General features: G+C 35.1%; 1 protein-coding gene and 1 long non-coding RNA gene across 10 annotated transcripts in view; one reads left to right on the top strand and one right to left on the bottom strand.

Moving 5' to 3' along the window:
• The window catches only part of LOC309820826, a 78,148-nt gene extending 70,096 nt beyond the window's left edge, over positions 1-8,052 (bottom strand). The window contains exons 1-2 of the long non-coding RNA XR_014296547.1: positions 7,993-8,052; positions 7,534-7,595 (exon numbers count right to left, since the gene is read on the bottom strand). This is a non-coding gene — a long non-coding RNA (uncharacterized lncRNA). The remainder of the gene's footprint in view (positions 1-7,533; positions 7,596-7,992) is intronic.
• Positions 8,053-8,671: 619 nt separating this feature from the next.
• The window catches only part of MEF2C (myocyte enhancer factor 2C), a 169,475-nt gene continuing 164,618 nt past the window's right edge, over positions 8,672-13,528 (top strand). For 7 of the 9 annotated variants that reach the window (XR_014296445.1, XM_082649823.1, XM_082649820.1 and 4 more), the window contains exon 1: positions 8,672-8,885. The gene's annotated coding sequence lies outside the window, so the exon portion shown is untranslated. Of the gene's footprint in view, positions 8,886-11,337; positions 11,371-13,528 lie in introns of all 9 variants that reach the window. The other 2 variants (XM_082649824.1, XM_082649822.1) reach the window with 1 other exon arrangement.

The following is a 13,528-nucleotide window of genomic DNA, read 5'->3' as shown; positions in this document are numbered from 1 at the left end:
TAAGATATACAGAGATAGGATAGGATACAGAAAAGATCATGGTCATATAAAAATCAGGACCACCCAGTTGGTACAAATTACCAGAAAATAAGAAAGAAATATTCTGAGTCAGCTGTATCATTGACATGGTCTGGTTTCTTTTCATAAATGGTTTTAAAGGATTTAGCACACAAATAACAAGTTTTTATTTCAGAAAATCAAAATTAATAAAATGTCAAAATAAAAAGTAGTATACAACTGGACACCACAAAAAAAATGAGAAAAAGTCTCAGGATCTGATCAATAATAAACTCTCTGTTAAATCTAAAATATATTATTTCTATCTTAGCAAAATTTGAAAAAAATGGATCAAGACCCCATCGATTCATCAATTTTTTTAAAAAAAGAAGAAGAAGTTCAAAAGATAGAGCTAAGTATGAATTTCACAAAGTAGACATAGGCAATTTCATATTGGCTGCTATGTTCATAAAGGTAAATGACACAAACAAAGCTGCCTAATCATACACCTTGAGACTCTATTTCAGGGAGACTCAGATTGGATTAAAAAGTCTACGGATGTTTGCTACCCAGTGAATATTCCACTAACACACACAGGTACAGACTCAGACACCCTCCTTAGTCCAAGGGCAACTCCAAGGAGGTCTTCCTCACACTGAGAGGAGGGGTGAGTTTCTGGAACAACAAGAACAACAACAAATAACATCAAAATATTTCCAGGGTTTCGCTAGTGGCACAGTGGTTGAGAGTCCTCCTGCCGATGCAGGGGACACGGGTTCATGCCCCGGTCCGGGAAGATCCCACATGCCGTGGAGCGGCTGGGCCCATGAGCCATGGCCGCTGAGTCTGCGCATCCGGAGCCTGTGCTCCACAACGGGAGAGGCCACAACAGTGAGAGGCCCACGTACCGCAAAAAAAAAAAAAAAAAAAAAAAAAAAATATATATATATATATATATTTCCAGCTTATACATTGTAAGCCCATCTAGTCATGGATTTGTGAAATACAGACACAGCCTAATAAAATTCTAAGAAGACAACTGAGTTGTCACAATGTGACAAGAGTATGAATTCACATTGAATGGCTTTTCTAGTGCTTCCTACTAAATATGAATAGAACCAAAATATGTCTCCCAACATATCAGAAACAATATATATATTCTACTTAGTTTCAACGGGGAAAAACTTTTATAACTTAAGAATACTCAAAATATGTGACAATCTGTCACTGAATTAAAATACATTACAGTAACAAGTGACAATGTATGTACAAAACCCACTGCAGCTCTGTGTTCGTCCTCACACACAAGGGCTATTTCTAAACAGGTCAGAGTAAAACTCTGGCTGACGGGGGTTGATGGCAGGATAGGACCTGAGATGAGCCAAAACTGTGTGTAATCCAAAACTCATTGATACTTAAATTTGGAATAGGTCTTTGAACTTACATCTGAACATGTTGTAAGAACATGAGACTCCTGTTACTGTATACAGGCTCATCCTTATAAAATGTTTGCCTTGTATGGTGACGATATTTTACTGAGGCCTTAACGAGTAGGGCACATCGCTCTGTGTGGTAAGGGTGGAGGAGGGTTACTCACAAGCCTTCTGCAAGTCCATTACCACTAATACATGCCTCTCAAATAGAAGCAGGGCCTGACTGGGAAGTTGTAGGAGACAAAGGAGCAGTAGAGACCATTGCCTCTGGACTTGGGAATAAGGTACTCCTCCATACACATACCCCATAGTACTTTCCATTAACTGAGTATTATTACAATGTATTGTAACTGGCTATTTCCTTCCTTGTATCTTCCATGAAATTGCAAGCTTTTTAAGAAAAACCATTTGATTTTGAAATAATTAAAAATTCACAAAAAGGTGCAAAGAAATGTCCTGTGACTGTGCTGTGTACCCTTTCCCCAGTCCCTCTCCCCACTCCCAGTGTTAACATCTTGCATAACTACAATAGCAAAACCAGGTAATTAACATTGGTACAATCCATAAAGCTTATTCAGACATCACCAGTTATGCATGCGCTTATTTGTATGTGTGTGTATATGTGTGCAGCTGCATGCAACTTTATCACATCTGTAGCTTTGAGTAACCACTCCACAATCAGGACACTGAACTGTGCCATCACCACAGACTCCCAGTGCTACCCTTTCATGTCCACACCTACTCCCTCCCCTCCCCTCTCACCCCTGGCAACCACTAATCTGTCCTCCAGCTCTGTAATTATGTTATTTTATGAATGTTATATATATGGAAACAAGCAATAATGTATCTGTTTAAGGTAAACTCTTTTCATGCAGCACAATTTCCTTGAGGTTTAGCCAAGTTGTTGCCCATAGCAATAGTTGATTACTAGTTATTGCTAAGTAGTATTACATACTATGGATATATCACTGTCTGTTTAACCATTCATCCATTATGCTCATTTAGGTATTTCCAGTTTGGGGCTATTAACTAATACAGTTGTTATGAACATTCATGTACAAGTTTCAGTGCGAAAATAAATGGCAAGATTTTTAAGGGGATAGGTTGTGTCATATTCATCACTGTATCTCCAACACTTTATAGAACACACAGTAGGTACTCAAAATACTTGCTGAAGGAATGAATGAAAGAACCACAACATTGCCTCTAAATGGCAGGAAATAAAACAGAGCTCATCTTGTGGAAAAAACGTAATTAGTTGGGAGGAAAAATATCAGGAAGAGTTCCTGGAAGTTGCACAGACAGTTTAAAGACTTTAGCAGTGTTCCAAAGTACACACACAAACACACACACACACACACACACACACTTCAATTCCAACATTTTTCACTTTGTTTCAAGTATTGAGCTTCATGTGAAGATAGTGTTTGAATTAATAAGCTACGGTTAAACTTTTTAAGAAACAATTGGAGAGACTTCCTATCCAGCCAAGATGAATTAAGAGGGGCTGGATGTACCCTCCTTCTTAAAACAACAACAACAACCAAACTCTGACAAACTATATGAAACAATGATTTTTAAGACACAGGACATCAGGCAACAAAGAACAGTTATCCCTGAGAGATGAAGAGCCAAGGAGGTGAATCTTACGAATGTCCTGCTTACTGTCTTGAGGGTTTCTTGGCAGTGGCACAGGGAGGGTAACTCAAGGAACACAAACTCCCCGAGCTGAGGAAACAGAAGTGAAGGCATGGCAGAACAGGGTGGCTACAGTTCACAGGTCAGAGCCCATGGCAGAGAGCTGCTGCACAGAGAAAGTTCTCCTAAGATCTGCAAAGAGTCCCACGCGGGAGTTTAGCAGAGTATTGATCTGGGCAAATGTGTGAGGAAACTACACGAGGCTGGGTATTCCTAACCCTAAGGAATAAATGGATCTAAGCAATGATCAATACCTGCTAACATCTCAAATAGAGACAGAACCAGTAGTTTTGCCCAGCCTTCTCCAAATGAATCTGGTCAGGTTCCTAGTCTTAATTACCAACTAATAGGATAGACATGGGACAGAGGACCTTATTAAACAACTCCACAGGAATGCATCAGCAAATACAAACTATGGAAAGCTCTACAAGCACAATCCAGTTTTCTCAACAAATAAGGAAAAATAAATACACTGAAGGGGAAACCTATAGATTAAAAGAGAAGAGAAATATCAACCAATTGCAAAGTATGGACCTTATACGTATTCTGTTTCAAACAGTAAAAAGTAATTACAAAAAATTTTGAGGCAATTGGAAAAATTTGAATATTGATTGTACCTATTTGACAACAATAAGAAATACTGACTTTTTCAGTGTGGTTTATTTTTTAGATGTGGCTCATTTTCTCAATTTTAAAAAAAAGTCATAATCTTTTAAAGATACCTACCGAAATATTAAAGGATGAAGTGATGTCATGTCTGGGATTGGTTTCAAAATAATTTGGGATGAGGTGAGAGGTGGTAAGGGGATATGATGAAACAAAGTTGCCTACAAGACAATAGTTGTTGAAGTAGGTGTAACTGTATGCAAGTTCATACCGTTCTCTCTACTTTTAAATATGTTTGGAATTTTCATATAACAAATTTAGATAAATAAACTTAAAAACACACAAATAAATACATAATTGAGGTGGTCGTTAAGGACTCAGCGGTCACAGTCTGAATGAAAACAATTTCTCAGACACAGCGAGATCAGAGACGATATTTTCCAAGGACACTGAAGACTGTGATTTGCCAGATTTCCTTACCGGAGGACCATGTGTTCTCCACACAGAACACTGTCTTTTAAGCAAGGATAGACCTTCTCTCTGAAAACCTGACAGTATACAAGTGGTTGACTACCTAATCTAAGACACCAAAAGATATCAAAGGAGACCAAAAAACTGGGTCTATAAATGTGGTTGTTACTTCTTCCTGTTCTTTTAATAAGGCGGGGTGTGTGAGAAGTCTAATAGAGCATGTTGACTGCTGTCCTTCCAACAGCATCCTTGCAACACAGCTCATTCCATTCAGTTTAGCCATTCCCATGTCTACCGTTTGCTTAACAACTCCATTTACTGCTCACACTTTTTAGTTTCTGGGTTTTGAGGTGAGGGGAAAGGAATCTTTGGAGATGTCCAAAATTCTTTCTCAAGTCAAATAATTCATTAGAAAGTATGTTTTATCTAAAAACTGTTTTCTCTTTTTTTTTTGACGGTAGGAGGGATATTTTGAGTAGCTTGTCCAAGGTTCTGCCAAAAGAAATCTCCTCTCTCTTCTTACCTTATCCGAATCCTACCCTCCAAAAGGATATGCCCAAGTCCAATAAAGGGAGCTCCTAAGAGGATGAGTGTTATATCTTCCATTTAAAAAAATTCCTCACGGTCTATAGTTCAATATCCTACAAATAACCAATATGCTACATATATGCAAGAAGTGAGTTGATTTACTGATTTTTTTTTAAATGTAACTTTTAAATTCTCAGTATTTTAAGTAATTATTCTGTCTATAATACTACTGTACTAGTACTATTATTAAAATATCATCATGCATCCTAATGTTCATTTTCACTAAATGTCTGAAAAGGCCCTGGGAACAGATTTAAACCCTGATGTGTGCTTTGGGAGCAGAATCAACTTTGGGGGATCAAGGCCAGTGAGCATTTGTGTAGGCTGGTTACATTTTGGGAAATATTTGCAAGGATGTATTGCAGAAATTGTAAGTGAACTTTTCAAAATATTTATCACCACAGTTAGAACTTTTACTAAAGTGTTTTTCTTTTTAGACACAGTCTTGTTTACAATGGCCATTTTAAAAGTTGCTAGTCTGAGCTTATAAAACAATATATTATAATGTCTTCCCATCAACTGTATTAAAAACACTTATCTCTGGGAAATGTTATAAAAAAATTTACTACAATGATAATTTAAATATTAAAGCAAATATAAAAAATGATATTGTGTGATAGCATACCAAAGGATTACAAATTCTTTGTGAGAGGGCATTTTAATTTCTGATAAAAACAAAATATAGTACAGTAACCACTAGTCACATATGACCTATGTAAATTTAAAGTAATTAAATTTAAATAAAATTTAAAATTCAGTTTCTCCATTGCACAAGCCAATTTCAAGTGCTCAACAGACACATGTGGCCACTGGTTACCATATTGGACAGTGCAGATAGAGAACATGTCCATCATCACAGAAAGTTCTATTGAATAATGATGGTCTTTGTTAGAGAGGCCACTACTGATGAACTGATGTGCATATATCAATTTGTTTCTATTGTCATTTTCTCTTTGGTATAGGAGGTTGAATTAAACCTATCAGATTCAAATGATTTTTCTGGAAAATCTATATTCTAATGTAAATATTTAAAACTGTGCCACAAGCACTGCAGTGTAGATTTTCTTTTTCCTCTCGCTATAGGGAGAATGGAATTTTTTTAAATTCCATTTCCTCAAGATAAGGAATTATAACATTAGCTAGTTTTCCCTTTCAATTTGCATTTTCTTTCTTTACAATGATCTATTCTAACCATGCACTGCTTCCGAGTTTACCCAGCAATTGCCACCAATTACCTTTATTTTGTGGAAAGGAATTCCTAGTTTAGAGGGCAGTACCTCAGGCCTCCACCTCCACACTTTTGAAGTTTGTAACTAGCATTAAAAAAAAAAACTCTCACAGCCTATCCAGGTCCTCCGACCAGGTGAAGGGTATGTCTAATTTAGCAGAGAAACTATGAGTGAGATCATCTCTGTCATTCATGCTTAGCAAGGAACCAGGCTGCAGAGCAAAGTCAGAAATACAACAGTAACAAAAGTAAATACAAATAATATGAAAAACTCCCAAACCACAGGGCTAAACCAGCTGCATTTAAATGCAACTCCTGAAAACCTTGATGAAAGTAATATGTCTGTGTTTAAAAGACTAGTTAAACCACATAGCTGATGCAAATGGTAAAAAAGATCTATAATTACATGAGTATACTTTTAAGTATTTCATTAAAAAGTAATCTATAATGAATAATCATTTAACATTGAAAATAATTTGATTTTAAAAGTAGAAAGGTCAAATATGAAAAACATAATAAAGTCCAGGTAAAGAAATACTTGAGGGCTTCCCTGGTGGCGCAGTGGTTGAGAGTCCGCCTGCCGATGCAGGGGACACGGGTTCGTGCCCCGGTCCGGGAAGATCCCACATGCCGTGGAGCGGCTAGGCCCGTGAGCCATGGCCGCTGAGCCTGCATGTCCAGAGCCTGTGGTCCGCAACGGGAGAGGCCACAACAGTAAGAGGCCCGTGGACCACAAAAAAAAAAAAAAAAAAGAAATACTTGAAAGAACAATCCAATTATTTTAGAAATGGATCTTTCTCCAGAATAGCACATTGTTTTGAAACTAAATTTCCATAGTAGATTCCATAGTTCCTGAAAATTAATTAGAGCCTTGAAATTAGCTACAGAAATGTACCTTAGCTTGGGGACAAAAAAAAAAGAAAGAATGAATGAAAATAATATGCCAACCTCCCAAACCGTTCTGCTAACAGATTTTTGCATTTTGGAAATTACACTTGCTTTCAAGATTCTTTGGGTCATTTAAATACTTAACCTCATCTCTTTGCTCACTTGCTCATTCCCCAAGCAAGTCTAAAACCAAATAAATTGCTATAAATGTTTACCAACAAAATATTATTTTCCAAGTCATTTTTCTTAACTTTTGACATTTAAAAGGTTTTATTACAATTAGGTAACTACTCCTGGCACAAGGCCTCTGAAACATTGTTTCTCAGACACTAATGGGTCTTGGAAAAGTTTGAAACTCTTAATTCATTAAGACTCTGAGTAGCTGTTTTGTACCTAAGAATGAGAATTGATGGAGAAGTTGGGACTAAACACATAATTTTCTCAAATATGAGGAAAACATAAGGGTTTTGTTATGATGCATGTAACAATCAAGAACCTGTTTCTTTTTAGCAAGCTCCTAAAAAGTACCTCCCATATAATTATTAAATAAAAACACTCACTTATTCAGTACTCAGCTAGCTTTTAAACCCTGAATAAGAGAAGTACAGTGAGAGAGGTACTTACATGGTTTCCTTGGATACTGGATGATGCCATTCAGGTCTATGTTTTTATCTGAAAGTGGTGCCCTGTGGAGAAATGAGGCTTGGTGAGTGGCTGTTTATACGTAGTAAGTAAATAAGAACTTTGTTTATTTTACAAAGCACTTTTGATTTTGACCCAGATTTCTTCTTCTCATCACACCCCACCCTGGTAAATGGCAATAAAAATATGGCAGAACAGGTACTTTGCACAACTCTTTTAAACACCACTTAAGAAACCATAATTAATAAAGCAAAAGCTCTGACTGCCATGGCTAAGCACATTACTCCTTGGGCTGCTTTCTATATCTTGACTACTATATTTATGTCAGATGTACCAATGAACACTGCCTGCCTTCTCTCTTTTCCTTCAAGAGGAATTGCTCTCAAAGCATCAGTAAGGAAATTAATCTAAAAAATTCACATAAATGATAAATGTCCTTACCGTCATCACAGAGTAAGAGAACTCTAGCTTTAGCCCACTCCTAAACACCCAGGTTGCCACAGACATTAGCTGCCATTTTAAATGTCGTAGTGGGATCCCAGATTCCCAATCGTTTAAGTGCTATGAGCATACAATTTTGACATTCAGTCTCTCAGAACTACATGCTTTCTAATTTTGGTAGCATGATTAATCCCCCCTATGTGATGAGTTTTAACCTTCTGATATATCTTTGGATCAAAAAGAACAAATGAGCTACAGCAAAGAATGGCAAGTAACTTTAATGCTTAACACAATTTAATAACCTGAAATGAAGTAAATGTGTGTTATGTTTCCATTAAAAAGTTTCCAGCCACAATTAACTGAACAAAAACTCGTCTTCTTCCAAGATCATTCTTGGAAATGTAATTTTAAAGTCTGTGTGAAATAAGAAACTTACTTTTTACCATATGAAAGCAATCTCATTTTTCAGGAATGATTTTTGGATAGACTTCCGATTTGATATTTTCCATTTGAACTAGCAGCGAAGGGGCTAGTAAGGGGGGAGGAGAGGAAAGCAAGTCTGTGTTCTTTTGCCAGCACTGACAAAGGTCTGGTTGTCAGTGATACCTTTGCAGCTAAATTTACTCCAGAGTGACAGGAACAGGTGCACCTTGGCCTGCCAGACACTTGTGCACAGGGATCACGCATCTTACGGCTTGACGATCAAGGGGGGAAAGCCTGGGTCTTCATAGAAAAGGAGAGGAGGCAAAGGAAGCCCAAACTGGGGGTTTCTCTTCAAAGCCAGCTGGTCTGGCTTTATTCTACAGGAATTTTTTTACCTGTCAGAGTTTGGACAACAAAGCCCTCAGCAGGTGCTGACGGGTACAACTTCCTGGAGAAGCAGAAAGGCGCTGGTGAGTTTCAATTGCCAAAATATACTTTTTAATCTCTAAAAGTTGATTTTGTTATCTTGGAAGAGGCACTGCTGAGGTACCTACATTCAGAAAGCTGATGAGACCATTGGAATCAGAGCCAACTAACTCAACAGTGGGTTTTCCTGGTGTAGAAAGTAGGGCTGTTACCATTTGACAACTTTTTAGAGTGAAAAAAAAAAAGTTTTTTGAAAAGAAAATGCTTCATATTTTAAATGTTGGTCTCTTTCATTACTATCTTCAGTATCTGAAAGACGAAGAATTAATTATATATGTGATACTAGACTATTCAAATAAATATACAAATATCATTTCATCTCCTTTTTATCTAATTCTGTCATAATCTACTCATTCTAAATAAAATGTTATTTTTCAATATTTCTCCAAGTAAAGATGTGAAATGGTACATGCTCTTTTCAAAAGTTTCATGGGCTAGAATTTTTTATGCATACATGTGACAGGAATATGATTAGAGAGAATATGAAATTAATTTTATTTTTAATACAATTTTAAAACATGTATTGCACAGAATATTTAATAATTAGAAGTGGCAACATTTTCTTGTTACAAAGAGTTTCTTCAGAGAAAAATTTTCAGAATAAACAATGAACACTACTAAAGCATGTTTTTACGTCATTGATTTCCAAAATTAGAACATTTATATAATTGGTATTTTTATTTTGTGAATTCAGAAGTTTAGGCAAAAATATTTTTTTCAGAATAGGATTTCAATTAATGCAAAATATGGAAAAATGAGACCACATGTTAGGACATATTTTTAAAAAGTGATTCTATTTCAAGGACTCATTCTTTTAACTATGCTTCACAGCATTTCTCTACAAATTGTTGTATTATAGCAAATTGAAAACATTTAAGCAAGTAGGGAGCTTAAAGCTAGGGACTATACATAGTAAACATATGAAACCATTTTAATAACCAAAATCCATATTCACAAGTAACATGGACTAATGAATGTAAAGGATGCGCGGCATACGTTGATCAAGGATGCTATAAATTATTATGCATAAAATCAATTTTCTTGGCTGTGGGGGGCAAAACTGGTGCTTAAGAAGAGAAACGTTCCTACCAATATAAATTAACACTATGAGGCAATTGTTTTATTCAGACAATCCCACAAATAATTTTCAATCTACATGCTTAACACATTGTCGCATAGTGGGAAAATAATAAGATCTGATTTTTTTTAATGACCCCTGTTATCTAAAACAATTTTCGGATCAATGATGACACAGATATGTCACAAATTTATATGTATCATACTCTTTCAGACTAACCTAATTGCTGTTTAAAATTATGAAATATTTGTGGTTTAAAAGTTACCAGAAATTATCCACCCCACCAAAAAAATCTAATATTTTTAAAACACAATCTTATCTACATTTTAATGAAACCATATTTTGAAACCTCAAAACTCAAATCTGATTTTCATTAAAATTATGACATGTAGAATATGGTTCAGAAGATTAAAGCATATTTTATTTTTTAAAAAGGAGTGTACTTATTGTGGTTTCCAACTGCTATTTTTATGTGATATTTTGTCATCTTCGTCATATTGATTCTGGCACCTGAGTAACCATGGCCACTGAAATTTTTAGATAACTTCATTAGTCTCTTAAAGAATGAATATGTATTCCATGCACTTCATAATTTTTTTTATTTACCTGGTCTGTTAAATACTATATTCTGAAAGAATCAAAGTACTCGATTTTAAAGATGACTAAGTGCTGCAAAACTGAACATACACTTTTAAGTCAACTTCGAAATTACATTTGTTAAGTTTTTGTGTGCAATACAATTGGCTATAATTATAAATACTGTTTGTCATTAACACTAAGTATAAATAATACAAAAGCTTCTTCCAAATTATTTTTTATGACTCTTGTGAATTAGTTAAGTGTGACTGAACCTATTAGAAACAATGTTAGGTATAGCCCAAATATTTCTAAATAACTAAAATTTATAATTTTAACCCTGCCCTAAATTGTTGGCTTAATCTAAAATTCTATGATATTTTCTTTTACTTATGAGAAAAAGCTTTAAATCCTAGTTTGACATGCAACTACATGTTTGTCCTTTCTGATAAACTTTCAACTTTCATGTCAGTAAAATACCTATGCCAACACCCGCAATGTATGGGAATGGTTTCTTTTAATAAGCCTTAGTTAGAAACTTGGCTTAAAGTTGCAATGACTAAAAGTTTAATTGTAAAACACATGCACTTTAAGCATTATTTGCAATACATCTTCATATCTTAAGGACAGCTTATAGTGGAGAAAAATTAATTATTCTCCCCTTTCAGAAAGACATTTGAAAACCATTTTGTTTACCTTGTATATTCATAGGGAAAATCTTGGTTCTCCCCGCAACTAACTTCAATAAATTTTATTCTGAATATCAATCTATTTAATTTCAGGACAAAGAAGTTTCCAGCTAAAATGGTTTACTTGTAAGTATTTAAAGAAACAAAAATATTTTGGCAGCTTTATATGTATCTCCTCATTGACCAGCCACCTGACTGACAGCTGTCAACTGTCTGTGGGCCAAATGTAACCCAGTAAAGATAAAAATTACATATTACTCATCCCTGTTGATAATACCTGGTGCCAGTAGGTTTTCAAATAGGAATAACTAGACTGTAGATATAAAGAGGTAAAAGAGGAATCATTTTAACTGCCTACCATTCCTCCTTTGTCACTAACTTGTTTCCCCTTCTTTTTCTTATTTAACCCATTTCTCTCAATGTCCATATATCACACCTACAAAGAGTTAATTTCCTTAAGGAAACTTCCTATGTAAGTAACAAGTATGTGTCCATGAAAATACTGAGCAGCCAGGTAATGATGGCCACACATTTCTTTCCATCAAATCTCCTTTTAAGCTCATGGAATCTTTGAAAGAGTCTTTGAAGCTTTCAACTACTCGTTTTAAAGAAAATGAAACAGAAGCACAAAAATGATATTTACCCAAGGTCACCAACCTGAGGTTGTAGATGCAGACTTGGAACTGTCTCACAACTTCATGATTTTTTTTTCTGTTAGACTTAAAACATGTGGACTGTAAAACTATAAGTAAAAAAGAGCACATGGAAAATTAATGTGAGTTACATTTCTTTGGAGAACCATTTTCAGTTACCAAATTTAATACCTTAGTAGAGAGATACAATTTTATCAGAGCATATTAAAATGTAGTTTTAACAAAGAGCAAAAATACGTTAAACTATCTATGGTATAAATTCTTCTTTAGTTTCTCTTTACCATTTAAACTGATTTCCAAACTGAAAATATTTATGGTGCATATGAAGTAGCAGAAATAAAATATAATCAATGTCAGCATATATGTTTAGAAGATGAATGCAGAAATGAAAAGTCAGGTTGAAATTTTTTTATATATTAGGGGATAATTAAAAATACCAAATATACCAAAGTATAAGCATATGTATAATACTGAAGTGCAGAATATATTAAACCTTCACATAACTGACTCAACAACTAACTAGCTTGTGTATGTATGTGTATTAATTACTAAACCTCTCTGGACCCCAGAGGCTTCATCAGCAAGTGTTTCCTAACAGCTAAGAAATTCTATAACTCAATAATCCTGTATTAATATATCTGATACTTATTCATATAATTATTAATTTTATTAATAAAAATTTATATTGCTATATTTTTTTGATACTGCTGCACAACACACTGATTCAAGGTCATGAAAATATATTCAAATTTTTTCTGACCCTTCAGAAAAGAAATTGTTTAGGAGATATCTACCACGTTCTGAATTTAAAGTAATTTATATTAACCCTGGGCTTTGGAGAAATATTTGCCTTTGAGAAGTGTTTTCTTAAAATCCAGACTTGGAAATGAATTTTTTTTAAAAGGAGTGGGGAGCTTAAAACATTGATATAGGATACGGGAAGAAAATGTGGGCAGGGTTTCCCTGCAAGGAATTCATCTAAAATAATCTCCAACAGCTCTATGATACCATTTAGCAACTAAATTATATATCTAAATTTACAAATGAATTTGCTTATTCTATTACATTTAGTCCAAATCAACATTAGTCATTAATCAGCAAACCATTTAACAATATGCAATAACAGTATGCAAATCAATTGCAAGCAAAATAATCAGTACAATAATATCCATTTCTAACAACTGGGAAAGACAGGGGTGTCATAGCAAAATATGCAAAATCACAAGACTTTCAAATAAATTCAGTCATCTCCCTGCATCTCAAAGGGGTGTTAGTGAAAGTGAATGACTTGTTCCTCATCTGCCTTTGAAGGATCATAAATGTTATCTCCTTAGAGCTGAAGGCTGCTGTCCAAAGAGCACCAGAGCAGAAGTAGGCAGCTAAACTGCAGTCTCTGTTTCACTACTTAGGTCATTTTGTAACTGGAAACAACTCATGTAACCTCTGTGAGGCTACTGAATAGATGAGACTCTTTGCTGGGCTGTGTGTAAATCATAGGAAAGGAAGTTTTAGTTATCCAATAGAAGGGGTTTCCTCTGCTGGGTGTGAAGTCCCAAAAGGATTCTAGGACATAGTGGTGGGATTCTGCCTGCAACGGCATGCCCTGCCCTCTCCCTATTGCTGTAAGTAGC

This window comes from Grampus griseus, assembly GCF_964374135.1.
Source record: "Grampus griseus genome assembly, chromosome: 3".
NCBI lineage: Eukaryota > Metazoa > Chordata > Mammalia > Artiodactyla > Delphinidae > Grampus > Grampus griseus.
Note: the sequence above shows the minus strand (reverse complement) of the source record. Positions and strands in the feature narration are given on the sequence as shown.